This window comes from Rhinopithecus roxellana, chromosome 11 (assembly GCF_007565055.1).
Source record: "Rhinopithecus roxellana isolate Shanxi Qingling chromosome 11, ASM756505v1, whole genome shotgun sequence".
Lineage (NCBI taxonomy): Eukaryota > Metazoa > Chordata > Mammalia > Primates > Cercopithecidae > Rhinopithecus > Rhinopithecus roxellana.
This window is the reverse complement of record NC_044559.1, coordinates 92,875,734-92,897,133: the sequence shown is the minus strand read 5'-3', so window position 1 is coordinate 92,897,133 and position 21,400 is coordinate 92,875,734.

The following is a 21,400-nucleotide window of genomic DNA, read 5'->3' as shown; positions in this document are numbered from 1 at the left end:
TCAGAATAATGAGATTTATTAGGAAAAAAGAGAAAAGAGAGGGGAACAGGGACTCCCCACAAGGCCACAGCTCGTGCTCCTGCAGGCTTCCCACCTCACAGATTGAATACCAGTTTCCACACAGGAAGAGGAGGGGCCGGGCTCCAGGAAGAGGAAGGGCCAGGCACCTCCTCACTCCACAGGATGCTAACTTCCTAAGGCTCCACCCCAGTTACAGGCCAGTTGGAGTTTTGCCAAGGAGCCCTTCCAAACTGGCTGTCTCAGAAAGATGGCTCAGGACAGCAGCAGGAGTCTCCCTCCAGGGTTCCAGGGTGCAGTAGGGTCCTGTCACTGCTTCTGAGGACACTTGCCAGGACAGGGGAGGATAACCCAAGAGAATGGGCCAGAACTCACTCAGGACTGAAAACCAGGGCTGTGCCATCCCAACAGACAAGAACAGCCTATAATTCATAGGGCCCTGGGTAGAGTCATGAGCAGCCTTGCTTCTGTTTTGCTGCGTGATCAGCCTAGACTAAAATCACGTGCTCTGGTTTTAACTAAAAGTCTTTAAAGCAAGAGTCAAGGAATCACACTCTTGCCAAGTAACTTAACTGTGTCCTATCAAAAAGTACAATCACATTTCCAATACAACAATAACCTCCAGCACCCAACAAGAGAAAAATTCACAATCCCAGGCAGCTGATTACAGACAACCAGGCACAGCACAAAAGCAGACAAGCAGGCTCACACTTAGAAAAATGATCAATAAGTCAACATTGAACTAGATCAGACATGTAAGTGAAAATTAGCAGACAAAGTCATTGATGCAATTATTATGATTGCATTTAATATATTGAAAAGTTGAATAAAGACCTGCAAGACAGGAATAAAACAACTCAAATCGAAGAAAAATTAAGTCAAAGGGATAAAATATTTCATTTTAAAACCTAAATTCATAAAATTTATAGAAAACGTAAGAAAAATACCTTTTTAATCATGGGTTAATTAAAGATTTCTTAATATAACACAAAAAGTATGATTCATTAAATTAAAAAATCATAAATTAGACTTCATCTATATTGAAAATTGTTATTTGAAAGATGTTGTAAGAAGAACCAAAAATATCACCTGAAATTATCTTTGCAAAACGTATGTCTGATAAAGGACTTATATCCAAGATATATAAAGATCTATAAAAACTCTCAAAATTCAAAAATAAGAAAACAGTTAATACAACTAATACATTTGGAAAAGTTTTAAAGATAATCAGACAAATATGCATGAATATTTAAAATAAGCTCAAATTCATCAGCTGTTCGGGAAACCCAAGTGAAAACCATTGTAGTCTCTTTTAAGATGGCTACGTTTAGTCTGGGTACGGTGGCTCACGCCTGTAATCCCAGCACTTTGGAGGGGCGAGGTGGGCAGATCACCTGAGGTCAGGAGTTCGAGACCAGCCTGACCAAAATGGAGAAATCCCGTGTCTACTAAAAATACAAAATTAGCCGGGCATGGTGGTACATGCCTGTAACCCCAGCTACTCGGAAAGCTGAGACAGGAGAATAGCTTGAACCCAGAAGGTGGAGGTTGTGGTGAGCCGAGATTGAGCCATTGCACTCCAGTCTGGGCAACAAGAGTGAAACTCCGTCTCCAAAAAAAAAAAAAAAAAAAAAGATGGCTACCTTTTACAAAGGCTAACCAGCACAAATGCCTGTGTGTGAAGGAGGAGCAAGTGGCTCTCTTACACGTTACTGCTGGGAAGGCATTATTGCACAACTGCTTTGCAAAACAATTTGGCGAGTTCTTTAAAATTGAAATATATACTTATCATATGTCCTTACAAAGGACGTGGATGTCTATAAGAGCTTTATTTGCAACAGTAGAAAACTGAAAATAACAAAAACTTCCATCAAGAGGTGAAGGGAATAAACAACACTGGGTATACCCTTGTAAGGGAATATTATTTAGCAATTAAAAGGAATAAAGATGCCTGCAGAAACATGGATGACTCTCAAAAGAGATATACGGAGAAAAAAGGTAGAAAAAAGCAGTGCATACTTTATGTTCTCATTCATAAAGATCTCTTGAAAGTGCAAACTGAGCTGTGGGGACGGGCGGTAGATCGGTGCGTGCTGAGGATGGCTCACTGGCAGTGGCAGGAGGAAAGGGCCTCACCGTGACACAAGGAAACATGCGGGCATTTTTTTAAGCTCCCTTTCCTGTTTGAGGTGATTGTGCCAGGAATGAATACACAAATCACAGCTGACCAAATTGTGCCCCTTAAATAAATGCACCTTATTATATGCAGATTTACCTCAATAGAAATGAATTATGTAAATTTGTGGATTACAGGTATACATTTTTATTTCCTGAAATGCTGTGAATCAGGATTGTTGGACTTTGATTTTCTTATCTGCGAATGGCAGTATCAGAGATAGGTGTTTAAAAATCCCTCCAAAAAATGCTGATATTGAGGCATTTTGTCCTTTTTTTCCCCCTACAACTATTTTGAAGGCCATTGATTCACAATAAGGGGTTGTTATCCTTCTATTGTGAAATAGAGACTTAGTTCATACTTGCATCATTCCCTAGCCCCTACAATCCCCAAATCCATTTAACTCATTTCACCACACAGAAGCTTCACTAAATTTAGCACATATATATCCAAAGGAGGCTGATAAAATGGAAAGTCACATTCTTATGTTACCCATTTGAAAAACCATCTTTAAATAATAATGCTCAATCTGCCACTTGACAAATCAGTGCAAGGGAGGGCTGATAATATTTCTAGATGACAGATCAGTGTTTTTTTTTTTTTTTTTTTTTTATAGAAAAAAACGCTAAATTGCCCTTTAATCAGAATAATACTCAGGGAGACTGAGTATCCAGGCAACCATGCTGAGACTGCTGAAACTGATAAGAAGGCTTCCTCGGAACCTGGTGAGAAAAATCCATCAATTCTCCCCTTTGTAATAAAAGTGTGTTACATTTGATAGCATGTATTTTGGGGGTGAATATAAATGATGGAAATTGCCTTTTAAAAATCATATAACCATTCAGTGTGCTGAGAAGCGGCACAGATCTCTCCATGTGCAAATGCACTTTGCAGCTCATACGACCCCTTTTATAACATGAATCACTGTCAAGGGAATGCCTGACTGTACAAAAACGGGCTGCAATTGAGCATCTAGCACCGAAGATCTCTGAGTAGGGCTTCTCTGTAGGCTATGCCAGATCATGGTGGTAACGCCTAGGACCACAGAGGTGTGGGCAGAGCTTATGTCCCAAAATGCAGGAAAGGATTGGGCTGGGGAGCTGGTGGTGAAGGACATGTCGTCTGTCTATTGTGGATGGATGAACTTCAGCCCTATCCTTTAGTAGCAAAATTTCTTAACCAAAGGCGAGATTATCTGCGTTGCACACAAAACAAAACAAAAAACCAAAAAACATCTAGGACAAAGGGAATTATTGATAGATGATGCGGTAGGGTGCCTCGAAGCTGTTCTATGGTGTTAGCCGACTCTTCCCTCTGGCAAAGTTAAACAGAATAGAGTTTCATTATCAAAGTAGGGGCATCAGAGGTCCCCAGTCAGAGATTCCAGTAGAGACTGCCACGTATGGACATCTAGGCAAGACTCACACAGTTACAAGTCTCAGCTTCCTTTTTTAGGGTAAATACGTATCATCTTAAGAGTCAGTGTGAAGACTCAATGCAACAGACCCATAGTGCCTCCTTCATCTGCATTTTATTTTACATTTTACTTATGTATTCATTTTTAATTAATTAATTTTGAGACAGAGTCTTACTCTGTTGCCCAGGCTGGAGTGCAGTGGCAGGATCTCAGCTCACTGCAGTCCCAACCTCCCAGGCTCAAGCCATCCTCCTACCTCAGCCTCCCAAGTAGCTGGGACCATAGGCATTGTGCCACCATACCCGGCTAATTTTTTTTTTTTGTAGAGACAGAGCTTCCTCATGTTTCCCAGGCTGTCGAATTCCTGGGCTCAAGAGATTCACCTGCCTTGGCCATCCATCTTCTGCATTTTAATTGTTCAAGAAAGATGTTTTCTATCACCCCTTCTAATTATGCATTGCAATTGACAAAACATTTTGATTTGGAAAAAATATTTAGTTTTGAAAAAAAAATATTTATCCCCTATCGAAGCACAAACCCATGCACATCTGCAAGGAAGAAACCAGCATTTCCTCCTAGCATAGGAGGAAAAATAAAAATTGAAGTCTAAGTGTATAAACTTCAGTAAGGATATTAAAATGTCTCAGCTTCAACTTCTAGCAGATGGGGATGTTTAATCAGGTTGACAAATGCCATAGATAGTTGTGAGTATAATGGGTATCAAAAATATTTCAAAGAAGTAAATAATGTCTTCTAGTATAACATAATAAATGTATCACAATGATCAAGGGTAATTTCTTCTGCCTTTTTGTTTTTCCTGGATAAATGTTGATATTAAAATGAGAAAATCATTTGTTTTACTATTATAATTATATCTTAATTTCTTTCAGAAATTTTAATTTTCATAACTTTTATTGAATTTTGCATTTACTTAGACAACTAAATTGGACAAAATTATAAAAATTAAAGTGCTTTACCTTTGAACTTCCTCTTGGACTGTTCTTTGCTTTACAATACTTACCCCCATTTACGTATGCATTTATTAAATAATTAAGTTCTACTCTGCACTATGCTAGTTGCTAGAAACTCAGATTTGGTTCAGGCGTTACATCATTTACAGTCTAATGGAAAGCACAGCTATTGTGCAATACTAATAAGCATAAAAGCAAATAATTGAGTGATAATTAGGATTAATGCAATGTTATCAGAACACATCATAAGCAGATTTAATCTAGTCTGAGACTGCTGAAGGACAATTAGGAAAATATCTTTGGCACAAATGACAGTAAGGACTTTGGTCTCACTTCTGCGGTAGTAGGAAACTATTGAAGGGCTTTAGTCAGGTTCTCTTTAGGCAGATTACTCTTATTCCTGCAATATTGTATTTTCTTCATGAATAACAGTACTTTGACAGTTTTGTGTGACAGAAACATGCGTATGTGATTTCAGGTGAATTTAAAAATTGGTGTGCTTGAGTGTTGGCTTAAATGAGTTAAAACAGAGAATGAAGTAAATAGATGTAAAGAAATATAATGTAAATGCCACTTGTTGATATAGTGGATACAGAAGTTGAAATTTTCAACGGGAAGATGACAACCTAAGCGATAAATATGTACGACACAGTTTGATTCTGTGTCCCCACCCAAATCCCACGTTGGATTGTAATCTCCAGTGCTGGAAGTGGGGCCTGGTGGGAGGTGCTTGGATCAGGGGGTAGGTCCCTCATGCCTTGCTGAGTGAGTTCTCACGAGATCCAGTTGTTTAAAAATGTGTGGCATCTCGGCTCTCCCTTGCTTTTGCTTTTACCATGTGACTTGCCTATTCCTCCTCTGCCTTCTACCTACCTTAGGTTTGGGAGTTGGATGAGTGACCATTTCTCTATGAACTGGCTCTAGCCAATTGGATATTTTGAGGTGCAAATATCAAAAATCATGCTGTTGGATTGCTGTGTGTCAACCTACTAATGCCAATTTTCTTCCACTGATTGTGAACATGCCCCCATCCTCTGATAATTAAATACAACCTAGGATCTAGATGTCCCCTTTTACGTGAGAAAACCCATTTTAATTGGAATGTTTTCTACCTGCATCCTGTACCTTCATTAAATAACAACCAAAACATTCTTCAGGGATAATGAAATCCCCTCAACAAATGTTTACTTATCAAGGTCTTCATGAAAGACTTACATTCTGGGCCCTTTTGGGACTAGGAGATGGGTGTGCACATTGCAAATGAAAAATCATCACTAGCTAAGTCCTTGGGTCATTTTCTGCACTTTATAGCACACAGTGCATTAGACCTCAGGTTGATTTAGCTGTAGGTAGTACTGACTGCAGATTCCAGTGAATCAACTGAGCCCAAATTAAAACATTCACAGTCATTTGAGTCACTACGTGTAATCTGGCATCTCCTGAAACTCTGTCTCTCTGAATAATTTCAGCACCATATAAGCGATGGCCTTTCCTCGTAAGATCGCGTTCTCACAGTGCCTGTTCCTAGACATATTCTTCAGGAATTTACACCTATAAATTCAAAACATTTTGTATTTTTAAAGTGTGTATCAACTTGCATGGAGCACTGTAGGCAGAAGCCACCTGGAGGGATTTAGGAAATGTGGGTATTTATCCCAAGGCACAGGGATGAATTTGAGACAGAAGCAAGCCGTAGGGTGGAATCTAGAATGCGATGCGGGTACCAAAGGCTGGCTATTAGATTTGATTTTTGTATTTCAGATAAAAAATGCAGGCTAATTGGGTTAAAAACAAACTCATTCAGCTTCTGGTGAAACATTTCGTGAATCAGAATCAGTTTCCCAGAAGCACATGTACCCCTTGAACCTAAAAGTCACTATATATATATATATTTTAAATATATATATACTTATTACTATATGAATATATATAGTATAGTATATTGTTGTATTTTCTATACTTATTACTGTATATTAGTAATATACTTTTATATACTTATAACTAATATGCTATATATACTTATGGTATACTTATATACTATATTAATATATAAGTAGTTATGCTTATATAAGTACTGTATTAATACATAAGCTTGTTATTATATGTTGATATAGTACTTATTACTATATATGTATATCTATATATAGTAATCATAGGAGCTTAAATTTGAAGCTGTCATTAATTTATTTTCCCTGCTGCATTATATTTCATTACGTATACATACTAGAAAATGTCATCCATTCTTGAGTTGATAAAAATTGGATCATTAAAAAAACACAACACATTAGAAGCCTCGAACAGCAGTTTGTTTCGTTGTATGTTTTTTCCTCCAAAAGACTGTAGGAATAATGATTTACTACTAGGTGGGTTCCATCATGGACAATTTCCACTGCACTCAGTCCCGATGCATATGAGGTGTGACTGTGTAAGCGGGGCCAACAGTCAGGTTTCAGGAGGGCACAGGATGGTTGGAAAGAGTGGTCGTGCGGGTAGGATGTGGGGGCCATGAGATTGAATGGGGATTAGGACAGTAGAGATGCTTGAAGATTAGAGTGGTTACTCTATGTAATTACCCCATGGATTGCACCCACTTCAAAAAGATCAGCCTGTAATTTAGGAAGATTTACTGTGCTGAAATCAACTTTGTTTTGGCATAATACATTTATGTTGCAGCCACACTGGGTTTTGTGTCTTAATCTCTGAGGTTCAGGGAAAGATTAAGCCTTCCCGTAGGAAGTAACAGCTGCAAGTGTCTTTATAACAGGATACAAACACACATGTATTGTCTTACATCTTCATTTACCACCAAGGATCTCTGTTAGCTAATTTTTATTTATTTTTCTGTCCAAGTAGCAGGAATATGTTATTTAGAAATATGGGTACACAAAACAATAAGAACTACCCAGAAGTTAAGGGACTTTCCTTAGCTTCTAATGCTAGGGGCAGCAGAAAGGGGCGTGTGGATGAGTGGAAAAGACAAAGACTCTTTGTGATCATGGGACCTCAGCTACACTGTAAAATCTGTCTCTGTATACAGTGTAAATAAAAAGTCAATAAAACAAAATGTAATGAAGTAACAGCAGGCAAGAGAGAAACAGATAATTATGCTGTGTTCACAAAACGAGTAATTTTGGGCACATGGAAGACAGGTCATATGTGGGCTCAAAAACAGCTGCTGGTGACATAAATATAAACCTGTCAGTTGGTACCTGACCTTAAGGAAATTAACGTTTAAGAAAACTGAAGAAAGCATTTCTGCTTTCATCTATATTATTATAGCTTGTATTATTCTCTCATTAAAGTCAACGAAAAATAGCTGAATAAACTGCACAAAAGCTCGAACTGCTTAAAGTCATTGGGAAGCAATCAATACACATAAGGAATTGAGGAGAAACAACCCTGAAGAAAAGGAAATTACAAAGCACTGAGCCTGAAATTCTGCCTGGAATTTCCTCTCTGAGCACTTGTCAAATTCTAAACTGATAAGGGGTGAATAGCCTAGAAATCAAAAGAAAATAGCTTCTAAGAAGCTAAACCCCAAGCAGAGCTGCACAGACAGACACTCTGGTATGTATCACAGGTTTCCAAGAGAAAAATCTTAAAGAGCCCCACTTCACGGGTAGACAGTGACACTAAAAATGAACAAGCTATCACAAAGTCACTTCAGTCTCTGCTTGCATCAAAGTGAGCTTTTGTCATTGTAACTATGGGCCAGAATAAAATAAAGTCTGATCAGGAAAAAGAAAACAAGACAGATCGTTTAATATTTTTTAAATTTAATTTTATTTATTTATTCATTCATTCATTCATTCATTCATTTTTGAGATAGAGTCTCGCTCTGTCGCCCAGGTTGGAGTGCAGTGGTGCAATCTTGGCTCACTGCAAGCTCTGCCTCCCGGGTTCACGCCATTCTCCTGCCTCAGCCTCCCGAGTAGCTGGGACTACCGGCGCCCGCCACCCTGATGGGCCATTTTTTTTTTGTATTTTTAGTAGAGACGGGGTTTCAGCGTGTTAGCCAGGATGGTCTCGATCTCCTGACCTAATGATCCACCTGCCTTGGCCTCCCAAAGTGCTGGGATTACAGGCGTGAGCCACCGTGCCCAGCCTATTTAATATTTTTAAGGCCTAATGTGCCATCTTCAAGAAAAACAGCTTAACATCTCAGAAGCAGACTGGTAGGTAAACCAGATACTAATTATCAGTCTCAAATTTTAAACTAGAATCAATACATTTAATAAATTAGATAATAAGATAAAAATTTCACCAGAGGATTAGAACCTGTAAGATGTAAAGTATAGATACATAATTAACTTATTAAATGTATTAATCCAGTAGAAGTGCTTGCTAAGACATTAGAAGTAGTAGAAGAGAGTACTAGTAAACCGGAATATCGATCAGGAGAAACTATTTAGAACAAATCATAAAATGGAGAAATAATGAAGAAAATAGATAAAGGTTTACAAGATATATCTAGCCCTTGGTGAAAAGCTCTAAATACATGTAATTTTTGTTCTCAAAATGATAAGGAAGACAAGGGCAGAAAGAGGGGCTGGGGGAGATCTCTCTCTCTATATATCTATATCTATGGATATATAGATATAGATTTCTATATATAGATATCTATATAATCTCTATATAGCAATATTTGAATATATATCGCTGTGTGTAGATCTATTTCTCTATATCTATAGAGAGATATAGATAGATAATTGATACATCTATTAGAATTTTTGTGTGTTTGATATTTTCACTCTCCACATGTAACACAATTCTTCAGCTAAAACAGGAATAATGAGACAAGATGATTCTGAAAAGTACGATAGAAAAATATTGTTCACTGATTTATTCTTCCAAATGAGTAACTGGCTATTTACAAATAAGTAGATCTCCATTGATGTGTATTAAAATGGCAAATCTATCACTGCTTGAAATCTAAATGAAAAAAATGTATTAAGGCACATTTGATCTGAGGATTTAAAAAAAAACTAACTTCCTGGTATAATGACAGATTCATTTCACTTTTGTTCCCAAAACACATGAGCACCAAAATTGTCAAGGAACATTTAACATTTAATATTTAGTAAAACAGTAAGGAACATAAAAATCAGGGAGGGGAAAAAGCATTTTCAAAAGGAAATCTTTGGAGGTCAGCTCACTGCAAATAAAACATACTAAACACACTCCTGATACACAAATAATAATAACTTATAGATACTCAAGTAATGGCAAAGCTCTGAACAATGGATATTAAATAAATCAAAGATACAAAGGATAAAACAAAACAGTCATAAAAGAATAAAAACCATCTCCACCCACATAACATAGACAAATGAAGGGAACAAAACCAAATATCTCTGTCTATCTATCTATCTATCTATCTATCTATCTATCTATCTATCTATCTATCTATTAGGTTGGTGCAAAAGTAATTGTGGTTTCTGCCATTTGAAAGCAATTGCAAAAACTGCAATTACTTTCGCACAAACCACACACACACACACACACACACACATATATATATGAGAGAGAGAGAGAATAAATAGGACAAAAGCAATATTTGAAGGCAGCACAAACATTGCCCATACCTAACCAAAAAAACTCAGATTAAAGATTCAAGAAGCCATTTCACCCCAAGTTGGATAAATATTACAAAAAACACTCCTTGAGACATAATACAACCAAGATAAAGAAGAAACAACTTAGAATCGTCCAGAGATATAATTACTGAAATTATTCTGAAATATTAGCAGAGATTATTTTTTAAGTGACGAACACAGAAATGATGGAAATCTATAGAAAATGGAGTAACATATTTACATTGATTATGATGATGGTGACGAAATCCAAATAAAGACATTTGCAGTCAAATATAATACAATCTGGAATTATTAATCACCTATAGACCTGAACTAGTAAACATATTGAAGTGAGTTCTTTGGCAGAAGTGGAAGGATTCCAGAGCCCTGGCTGCGCAAGAAGTAAGAAGTCGGGAAGGATAACATGTGGCTAATACTAAATGTATATTATTTATTTAAAATGAAAATAACACTTATGCCAATGGCATTTTTTCTTTCCCTCTGTCACTGAGGAAGGGAGGTGTGACTGGGTCTCATGGAAGCCATTGTCCTGTCATTGTCCTGTCGTCCTCACCATGGACGCACTCTCCTTCTGCTAGAACGTGCTTCAAATGAGTATCCTCAGGACTGTCATGTAGCTGTTCTTTTCTGATAAACCAAACTTGCTGAAATACTTGAAAGAAATGCAAAGACTTGAGGAGTCACAGTGAAACTATAAAATGCCTAAGCTCCCTCCAGCTTGCGTTCTGGGCTCCACTCCCTGCCTTTCCTACTCTGAGGTATGAAATTTTGCTTTTGAGCCAAACTTCTGCTCCAAGCTCATGCCGGTGAATTTCTTTGTTTCTAGTCCCCGAGCTGCCTCAGCACCAAAAGGAGACAATATTCAAGAACCATTCCTTTATCCCAAGTGTCTTGCTTTCTTGACATCGTCTCTTAGCAGATTGATAGGCACAGGACTGGAATAAAGATCTCAAACTAGAATATGTGTGTAATTAATGGTCTCTCTGCTCAATCTTTTCTTTTGGGATTCCCATTAAATTTTGTCTTAAGATGTCTTTGTATATGCCAAATAATTAAGGCAACTTGACTCCTGATTCTGGACATGATGGAGTAAACATATTCTGCTCCATTCAGATGACTATGGTTTAAAAATCTCAGACATATAGAAAACTATATCAGAAAACTCTTAAAGACAGAGAAAAGAAGTCAGATTGTCTAAAGAGACATGGAAAAGGATACAGTAGTAACTTCCTTTTTTCTCCCCTCCAGAAATGCCGAGTCTGGAGAGGCTCTTAACCTGGAAATAATGATGGAGATTTTATAAAATGCCTAAGAAAAGCCTATTCTGTCTAGCCAGAGGCACATGAAAAGGGCAGCCCAGCAGGATGAAATTCTGTGGTGATGCTCTCCCTGCCCCCGTGAACACTATGAAATGGCCCTCATGTCCTCTTGCAGTGGGCGTTCTGCCTGGCTGGGGTGTGGGGGGAGGGTAAGCAGACGGACCCACTGGATTCTTTCCTGGGCTATGTAACCTCCAAGGCTGCTCCTGAGGGACTCGTGTGTGGACCTGACAAGAACCAGCACAGCAAAAGGCATGAGAACTGAACCAGAGTGCCCAGTGCTGTCCAGGTGTCAGAGCTGCTGGTGGGAAGTGCGCCAGCAGGATGGCCAGATGACCCCCATGGAGACTTTGAAAATTGACATTTGAACTGCAGTCAGCAAAGTGGCCAGGACACATGGGCTAGACCTATGTATTAGTCCCTTCTCTGCTGCTATGAAGAAAATCCCGGGGACTGGGTAACTTATAAAGAAAAGAGGTTTAATTGACTCAGTTCCACATGGCTGGGGAGGCTTCAGGAAACTTACAATCATGGCAGAAGGCACCTCTTTACAGGGTGGCAAGATTGAGAAAGAGTGCCAGCAGGGGAAATGCCAGACACTTATAAAACCATCAGATCGCGTGAGAACTCACTCACTATCACGAGAAAAGCATGGGGAAACTGCACCCATGACTCAGTGACCTCCCACCAGAGCTCTCCCATGACATGTGAGGATTATGGGAACTGCAGTTCAAGATGAGATATGGGTGGGGACAGGGCCAAACAGTATCAACCTAAATGGCATGGCCACCTGCTAAAATAAGGTTTACGTAGGAAACAATGTCTCCAAACACAATGCCCACAATGTTCAGGATGTATTAGAAAATTACTCACCTACCAAGATCGGAATATCACAGCCCTAATGAGTTAAGACAAACAACAGACACCAACAACAGGATAAACAGATGACTCTAATTATACGACAGGATTTGATGGCCTTAGGCTGTGGCTGGGTGACGAAAAACCTCTGAATTAAATGTATTCCCTTTTACTATGGAGAGAGCATCTGCATTTATAAATAACCTTTTGGGCCCTTAATTGGACATCAGGCAAATAGACCAAGAGGCTCTTGGAGACTGAATCCTAGTTTAAAACATTGGGACCACAGAGATGCTTTATTCAACAAACATGTCTCATAGATGCCAACTGGTGAGGTTAAATCAGAGTCTCTGCCTTCCAGAAACTCGGAGTCACTCAGAAGATATGAGGCACATTCATAGATGGCCACTGTTAAGGCAAACCCTGGATCACGTATGCCCAATTACATGCCGTTATGCATGAATGAGTGGCCAGGGGAATCCATCCTCATTTCTTCCTACAGAGTGCGTTGGTCCCAGGTATACAAGTGATGGATTTTTATACTTGTAATTTCAAATGTACACAAACATCTCTCCTCTCTCATAATTCTGTAGCTGTCAGAGGAAAGGAAGTTAGTGAGGAACATCTTCATCCAGTTATGACAGTACACCACCCAAAAATTACAACATGGTTAGACATTATTGCTTAGGAAATACAATAGTTTTTCTTTGTAAATAGGTGCATGATCACTAAAACCAATCTGGATTATGCATAATTTTTTTAAAGAAGAAAATAAATACTTTCAAGCAAACACACTCACAGTCAACCTGTTGACATTTTATTCTTGGAGCCTGTTTTTGTTCTTAAGTAATTTTTCTGTCCTGTGTTGACATCACTTAATTAACCAGACCCCTGGGAGATAATGTTTGGCATTTCACAGAAAATGTCAGAGTGGAGTGAAGTGGAGGCTACCGAATAAGTTTTAATTAACAGTGGAAAGGATCCCACAGCACCTCTGCCTCTGGCCACACCCTCGCCCACACAGGAAGACAGAATAAAGGCTCAGTTTCTAAGATGGTCATAAGATGGGTTCCCCACCTCCCAAATTCATATGGTAAAATCCTAACCACCTAGATGAGATGTTGGTAGGAAGAGGTAGGGTGGGGCTTTGGGAGAAGATGAGGTCATCAGGGCAAAGTGGGATTAGGGGGTCTCTTAAAAAGTGGGTCTCTTATAAAGAGACCCCAGAGAGATCCCTCACCGCTTCCACCATGTAAGGACACAGGGAGAAGGTGGCCACTTGGCAGCTGGGAAGAAAGCCTTCATCAGAGCCTGACCATGCCTGCACCCTGATCCCAGCCTCCAGAACTTGGGGAATAAACTCCTGTTGTGTACAAGCCACCCAGGCTATGGTCTTTTGTTAAAGCAGCCAAAGGAACTCAGATACTTCCATCACTGCAACCTGACGAAGATGACACTCTTTCAAAGTTTGGGGCCAATAATGTTCAAAACTTCTTGGGATTTTCCGAAAGTTACTGGTTAAAGAGTGTTTCAAGCCTTGGTAAACATAAAACTGATAAGCCAGTGTCCCTTGTGGGCAGAAAATAAAAGACATGCATTGTGCTTTGTTGCATTATTTTATTTTTTATTTTTTTGTAAATATAAGGCAAATTTATTAGAAAAAAATATGAAAATCTGTTACAAAACAACAACAACAACAACAACAAAAACCCAGGCAGACCAACAAAAAGGAGGTAACTACGAGAAAACAAAGACTTGCTGGGGATTTTTTAGAATAGTGTTTACACTGTGTGTGCGGAAGAGGGCTTTGTGCAGTACTAACAATGCCAAGGTTGTAGTGAGCTAACGCGCAGGTAGGTGTCTGGGAAGAATTGGGCACAGCAAAATTGTGAGTTATTTGTGGAGGAGGACTATGTATCCTGGACCATGAAAAAAGGCAGAGTTATAGCTTATCTGCCTTCTCGTTTTGCTTTCCTCTGTCCCAGCAGCCTATCCTTTTCCCCAATGAGGACTCCACACGTATCTTGAATTCTTTTCTAAAACCGATATTGCTTTGCAGGCTTCTGATGTGTGGTCAGGAAGTGCGCTGGAGCAATGCCGCTTCCAGAACAGGGTAGGCCCAGAGGGTCTTCATCAAGGATTCTCCAGTTTCCCACGAGAAGCGTGGAACTCCCCACTGTCTTTCTTGGTGTCTGCTTATCCCTCAGAGTCCCTGATGCTCCAGGTTCCCAGGACACTCATCTCCATGGGTCATTTGCTCTCCCTTTGCCACTAGGTCTTTCTCTTGCTCTCTCTGGGAACACAGGTACAGCCAGTTTTCAAAGTACCACATAGTAAGTAAGTAAGCATCATAGAATAAGTATGTTTCGTGTTGTAACTCTTTTTTATTGACATCTTTCTTGGTGGTTACATTATATTCTGTCAGTGTAGCTGCAGGAGCCTTTACTTCATTAAAACCATATTGCAGCCTATTTGTTTTAAAATTTTCACAAATATAAATGATGGTGCTATTAGCATATTTGTGTTAAACATTTTTGTTTACATATTATTATTATTATTTTCCAAGACAAGTTTTCTATCAATAATATTATTGAACCAAATGGCTTTTAAATATTTAGGGTTTCTGATTTTTTTTTAAACTACCCTTCCTTTCTAAAAAAATTTATCAATTAATCCTTCTGGCAAAATTGTGCTAATTTTATTCTATCATCACCAGGAGTATTAAAATTTAAGCAAATTTCACAATTTAGCTGACAAGAAATGTTTTGATTTTAAATGTGCATTATGGTAGTAAAGGCATAGATTAACACAATAACTCTGTGAAGCTGTGACATGATTTGCTTTATGACATTTTATAAAATTGAGCTAGTTTTACTAAATCTGAAATTTATTTGAATTGTGCATATGAACAAGTTAGAAGAACTAATGGAATAAAAATTGCTGAAAAAAATCAACAATTGTAATGAATATGTGCCTTGTTTGCTGGCTTGTTTTAATATCACAAAGAGCCAAAAGTTTACCTCTACTGTCTGTGATTCTTGATATTAATGGATCAGCATTCTAGGGCTACTGGAATGAGAATAACTGTACTCACATTTAACTTTACGTTTCATGTCTAGAAAATCAGATTTATTAGTGACTTCTCTCTCGAATCTCTACATTGCTTCAAAGGAGTCAAGCTCAGCAGATAAAGTTAGAGAGAGTTTTGTCTCAGAGATAGGATGCAAAAAATGTAACAGAGAAAATTATATATATATATAATGTATTATCTATAATAAAATAAAATAATTATATATAATTAAATTATATATAATTAAAGCATAATTATAAATTAAATTATATATAAATATTATATATATGAAGAGAGCATAAAGTGCCATTGGGGAAAACAAAATTAAAAGTAAGATAAAGGAAATGAGTGCTAGGGAAAGAAATATTTTAGTCTGTTGGTCACAGTGAAAGCGCATCTGAGACCTTGGTGATCTCTTTTGTGTCTATATATATATATATATTTTTTTTAAAAAGGTCCACAACTAAAATATGATGCCTGTTTCTGAGGAACAACACAAACTCTAGATGTGGGGGTGACGCTATCGTTATCTGAATTGAAAAGAGAACCTTGACGCCCTTTTCTACTGGTTCTGGCCGAGGCTTTAGATTCTCCTCTATTTGTTTCTTTAGACACTATTTTCTGAGTTTTGTTGAGACTGCAAATCTAATATGAACGGAATTGTGGCCGTCTAACTTTCATGTGTGGAAGCCCTGACCCGCACCATTACGGTATTTAGAGACAGTGCCTCTAAGGAGGTGACTAGGACTAAGCGGGGCCATAAGGATGGCATGCTGACTGGAGAGGGTTAGTGTCCTTACAACAGGAGGAAGAGGCCAGAGCGCACTCTCATCCCGCACACGCGGAGGAAAGGCCCTGTGAGGACACTGTGAGAAGGCTGCAGTCCGCAATCCAGGAAGGGAGCCCCTCACTGGAACCTGAATCAGTAGGTACCTGGATCTGGGACTCCCAGCCTTCAGGGTTTTGAGAAATAAGGTTCTGTTATTTAAGCCGTCCAGCCTGTGGTGCTTGGCACCGTGAGCCACCCGAGACATCTTCAGCCGAATGTACCTTCTGTTTGCAGGTGTTTTCATGTGAGCTTTCATTCATTTCCTCTGGGACCCTCACGTACAGACACGCTGCTGGGATGTTGAAGAAGCAGGCACTGGAAGCACTAGTTGAACATGTTGCTCAGGCTGTGTCTCCTGACTGTGAACCGGGTAGTTTGTTGCTAGGAGCTGGAAATGACACTGGTTATTTGTGGCACTGCCTAATTCCTCATCAGGAAAATGCACATCAAAACCTTTCCTGTGGATTTCCTTTTTCTGATGCATTTGAGCAGAATTAGCCTTCACTTCCCTTTTTAATATTGAATTCTTCACTTTATTTCCCACTTTCTAATAGCAGCCTGAGCCTCTCTATATTATGGCATTAATATACTGCCTTTTAATTACTTCAGACAGAGAGCTGACATTCTTTAGTAAAGCAAGTAAATATATATGATCGAAAAGGTAGGAGGCCACTGATGACAGCCATTACGTCAAAGTTACTGAATAACATTGAGAGGCAGCTTTGAGCCTCCCAGATATTTCAAAGACTAGACGCCTTTAATGAAAACAATGTAAATCTTACATCTGTTATCATAGTTCATGAAGGCCACTTATCATTTTCTTGGCCTGTTAAACATATTAAATGTTTTATAAAACATTCACTGGCATATCCAAATCATTGGAAGTTCTTAATATTCATTCCATAATTCTTGGACAAAGGATTATTAACATCATTTACCAGACTTTGTTTTAGGTGCTGGGAATACAGTCGTTACAAAAGAAAAGAAAAAAATGTGTCTGCTATCCCAGGAATTGTATTTTAATTGAGTAGCCAGGAATGATCCCCAAATAGGCCAGTGCGTATGTGCACAGGGAGTGCCACAGAGGGTCACACTCAGAGCCATCGTGGGAAATCAGCAGAGCCCGAGCCACCTTGGGGAGCGAGTGTGGGGCTTCCAGCATGGTGTGTCCAAGCCAGGCCTTCTCCTCCGTATGGCGGAGTAAGCACAGCCCTAAAGAGGCATGTGAGCAAACGCCACGGATGTTCCAGAGACAGGAGCTAAAATTAGTAGACAAAGCAAGTGACAGTCCCTGAGGTGGATTAACTGAGGCAGAGAAAAGAGGCCAGTGTCGGGTTAGAACAAATGAGTGAGGAAGGAAAGCAAAGGAAAGGGAGGTGAGGCAGCTGGGCCATGGAGACCCTGAGGAAGGAGGCTTGTTTTATTCTGGGCCGTGAAGCCATTGAGAAGCCTGGAGCGAGAGAGTGGCGTCAGCTCCTCTCCATAAAGCTTGCTCTAGACACTGCGTAGAGCGTGGACCTGGGTGGGGTCAGAGGTCAGGTGACTTCGCCATATTCCAAGTGGGAGATGAGGGTGGCTGGGATTAGAGTCTGGAGCTAGCAGTGATGGATTCACCTCTTTTAGAGTAGATAGCCGCCATATGCCCTGATGTTTGGATTTGTATGCGTAAACAAACAAACAAACAAACAAGATGTAGCTAGATTTCTTCCAAGTGTCTGGACTGAAAAATGAAACAAATGATTTAGCCACTGACCGTGGGGGCAACGGAACAGAAGCAGCACGTTTGGGCACAGCAGTGGGAAGAAAGTGTGTGTTTATCAACAAAGCGCCAGTATCCACACGCGCCCTACGAACTGGAAGCCAGTGGGCCTTTCGAAGCACCGGAAACCTGGAATTGTGTCCCGGACATGCACTCAGCGACATTCTGAATCTGTGAGTTGAATCGCACCTGGGCCTGGCTCGCTCCTGTTTCTCCACGTCACGGAGTGCAGATCTCCTCTCCAGGATCGTGCTTCTATTATTGTTCTGTTTTTCTTCTCATGCTCAGCCGGGCTTATTGCTTGCTTGAACAAACAGCAAACTGTGATGTTCCAACACCATCTGGCCAAGGAGGCAGCAGACCTTGTTGCAATGTGACACTTGGCACAGGATGACGCCACCACCACCAAAGCCCCTGTACTCTCGTGGAAGCAAAGAGACTGAGGTCAACCACAGCCACTCCTGAACACTGAGCTCAGCACACAAGCAATGTCCCCCTGGAGCTGATCCTGCAGGCTTCCCACCCCACATTCCCACAGTGCCTGATCTGCTGCCAGAGAGACGTCGAGGCCGCTGAGTCCACACTTCTTGTAAAACATGAACCATACAGGTCATGACGCCAGTGCCCTCCAGAATGAAATACGGAGATCCCGAAACCACAACTAGTCCCTGTCATTGTAACCAGCTTGGCCTCAGATGCACAGCCTGTGTGGACCCGGTGCCACTTGTGTTTGAATGACCAATAAATCGAGGTGTACAGCCAGTTGTCTCCACCTGAGATGTGGGTTTAAGACTTGGCTTGTTCTTGCTTGGTCATTATTCTATGGATTCCAGCCTCACAGTCCCTGCCTACATCTCATGAAAGAGCCTGCCCACTGGGCGTGAACCTGGCTTACCTGAGTCCTTCCAAATAACCTGCGTATTTCTCCTCATTTAACTTTCCGGTGTTTTCATCACTGGACAACGCTGCCTTCAAGCTCTCATGTCTAGGAATGACATGGACCCACAACCTGTAATGAGAGTGTTACTACCACAGAGCCACAGGCCAATTACCAGGTTCTTTCGTTAGAATACAGTTTCCTCGATGAAAACGTTAAGTTCACCGAAGAACTGCTTGGCCACAACTTAAAGAATAGGTTTGCTTAAAAAGCGTAAGTGCACACTTGCTGCAGTGTGTCTCTCCAGTCCCCGTCCTGTCGACTTCACATTGCACAGCGTTGCTCAATGTCTAACACACACTGTGGGCTCGGTGTGAGCTAGATCACTACTGCCTTGCCTGGAACTATTAGTAGTGGTCTTATCTACTAGCCTTTCTGTACATGAGTACATGTACATATGTGTGCATGTGTACATGTATTCCTGGGTGTATGTGCATGTGTGCATATGTATCCATGTGTGTATGTGCATATGTGTGCACATGTGTGCATACATATGTGCATGTGTATGTGCATATTTGTTTATGTGTGCATGTGTATGTGTACACATCTGCATATGTATGCATCGATGTATGTATATATGCATGTGCATGTGTGTATGTGCATATGTGTTGGTGTGTGCATTTGTATGTGTCCGTGTGTGTGTGCATGTGTGCATTTGAATATGTGTGCATGCTCAGACTGTTGTGATCATGGAAAATGATCTTTTCTTGAAACAGTATTTAATTTAAAGACAAAAAGAAGAAACATGGCCAGGCGTGGTGGCTCATGCCTGTAATTGCAGCAGTTTGGGAGGCCGAGGTGGGCGGAACATGAGGTCAGGAGTTCACGACCAGCCTGGTCAACATAGTGAAACCTCATCTCTACCAAAAACACAAAAGTTAGCCAGGTGTGGTGGCACGTGCCTGTAGTCCCAGGTACTTGGGAGGCTGAGGCAGGAGAATTGCTCGAACCCGGGAGGTGGAGGTTGCAGCAAGCTGAAATCGCACCACTGCACTCCAGCCTGGGCGGCAGTGTGACACTCTGTCTCAAAAAAAAAAAAAAAAAGAAGAAATATATAGGTATGGTGCTTTATTTTTCTCCAGAAACATTTTAAAATTTTCCCTTTAAAGAAAACATACCGTTTTCTTTACTTAATACAAACTACAGTTGTGGTAATTATTCTGAAACATGCCTTTATTAATGACAATTTAGAAAATATAGAAAGACACAAAAAAGAAAATGAAAATCATTCGTCCCAATGATTACAAATACATTTTATGGCCACACTAGCATAGAGCTTTCAGCAGTCTTCTAGCCATATGTATATTTAAACAACACACATGGATTAACTATATGTTGTGTATCATGACCTATTTTTATAATTTAAAATATTTGTTAAGCAATTCATGTCATTAAACAGTCCTTTACAAATTTCTACATTAACAATGTTACTATTCAGTGGAGGAAGTAGTGGCTTAACACCATCAAAGTTAATTTTAAGTTCTAGAATGTCCATTGTTGTGGAGGAGTGCATGGCGGGGCTCTGTTCTACACAGACACTCATGGATCTAGGTTGAGAGAGGCCCTGGTGTTGACATTGCAACAGCAGAAGGGAGGGTTAAAGCACACACAGTCACACAGGAGGTTTTCATGACTCAGGTCTGGAAGGGTTGGCCTCCTTCTGCTTACCTTTTTTTTTTTTTTTTTTTTTTTTTGAGATGGAGTCTCACTCTGTCGCCCAGGCTGGAGTGCAGTGGCGCGATCTCGGCTCACTGCAAACTCCACCTCCCGGGTTCACGCCATTCTCCTACCTCAGCCTCCCGAGTAGCTGGGACTACAGGCGCCGCCACCACGCCTGGCTAATTTTTTGTACTTTTAGTAGAGACAGGGTTTCACCCTGTTAGCCAGGATGGTCTCCATCTCCTGACCTCATGATCTGCCCGCCTTGGCCTCCCAAAGTGCTGGGATTACAGGAGTAAGCCACCGTGCCCGGCCCTGTGTACCTTTTTTTTTAAACAAGAAGTGAATCACACCAGCACACCGAATTGAAAGGCGCCTGGGAAGTGAAGTCTTGTAGGTATGGGAGCCCCTATTTTCGTCTGATCTCAGGCACCTGGCTTCACCCACACCGTTTGCTTAAAACCTTTCTTAATTTCATCTTTGGCTGCTTGGGGTCTCAAAGCAATCACCTTTTCTAACCCTGCGGACCCCCCAACATTTAGTTTGCCTGTTGTCTTGATTCTGCTGGTCAGTTGCTGACGCACGTCTGTTTGCATCTCTTTCTCCAACAGCATGCTAAGCGCTGCTGTTGCCAGCAGCACCCCTGATTGAGTGTGCTTTTCTACCCTTCTTCCTGCGAGTTTCAGGTCTGACTAGCTTCTAGGGTGCCTTCTACATTATCCCAGCTGTGCTGTTTCACTGCACGTGTTTGCCACTGTGTCAGACAGATCTTAATTTCTCAACTTCTGAA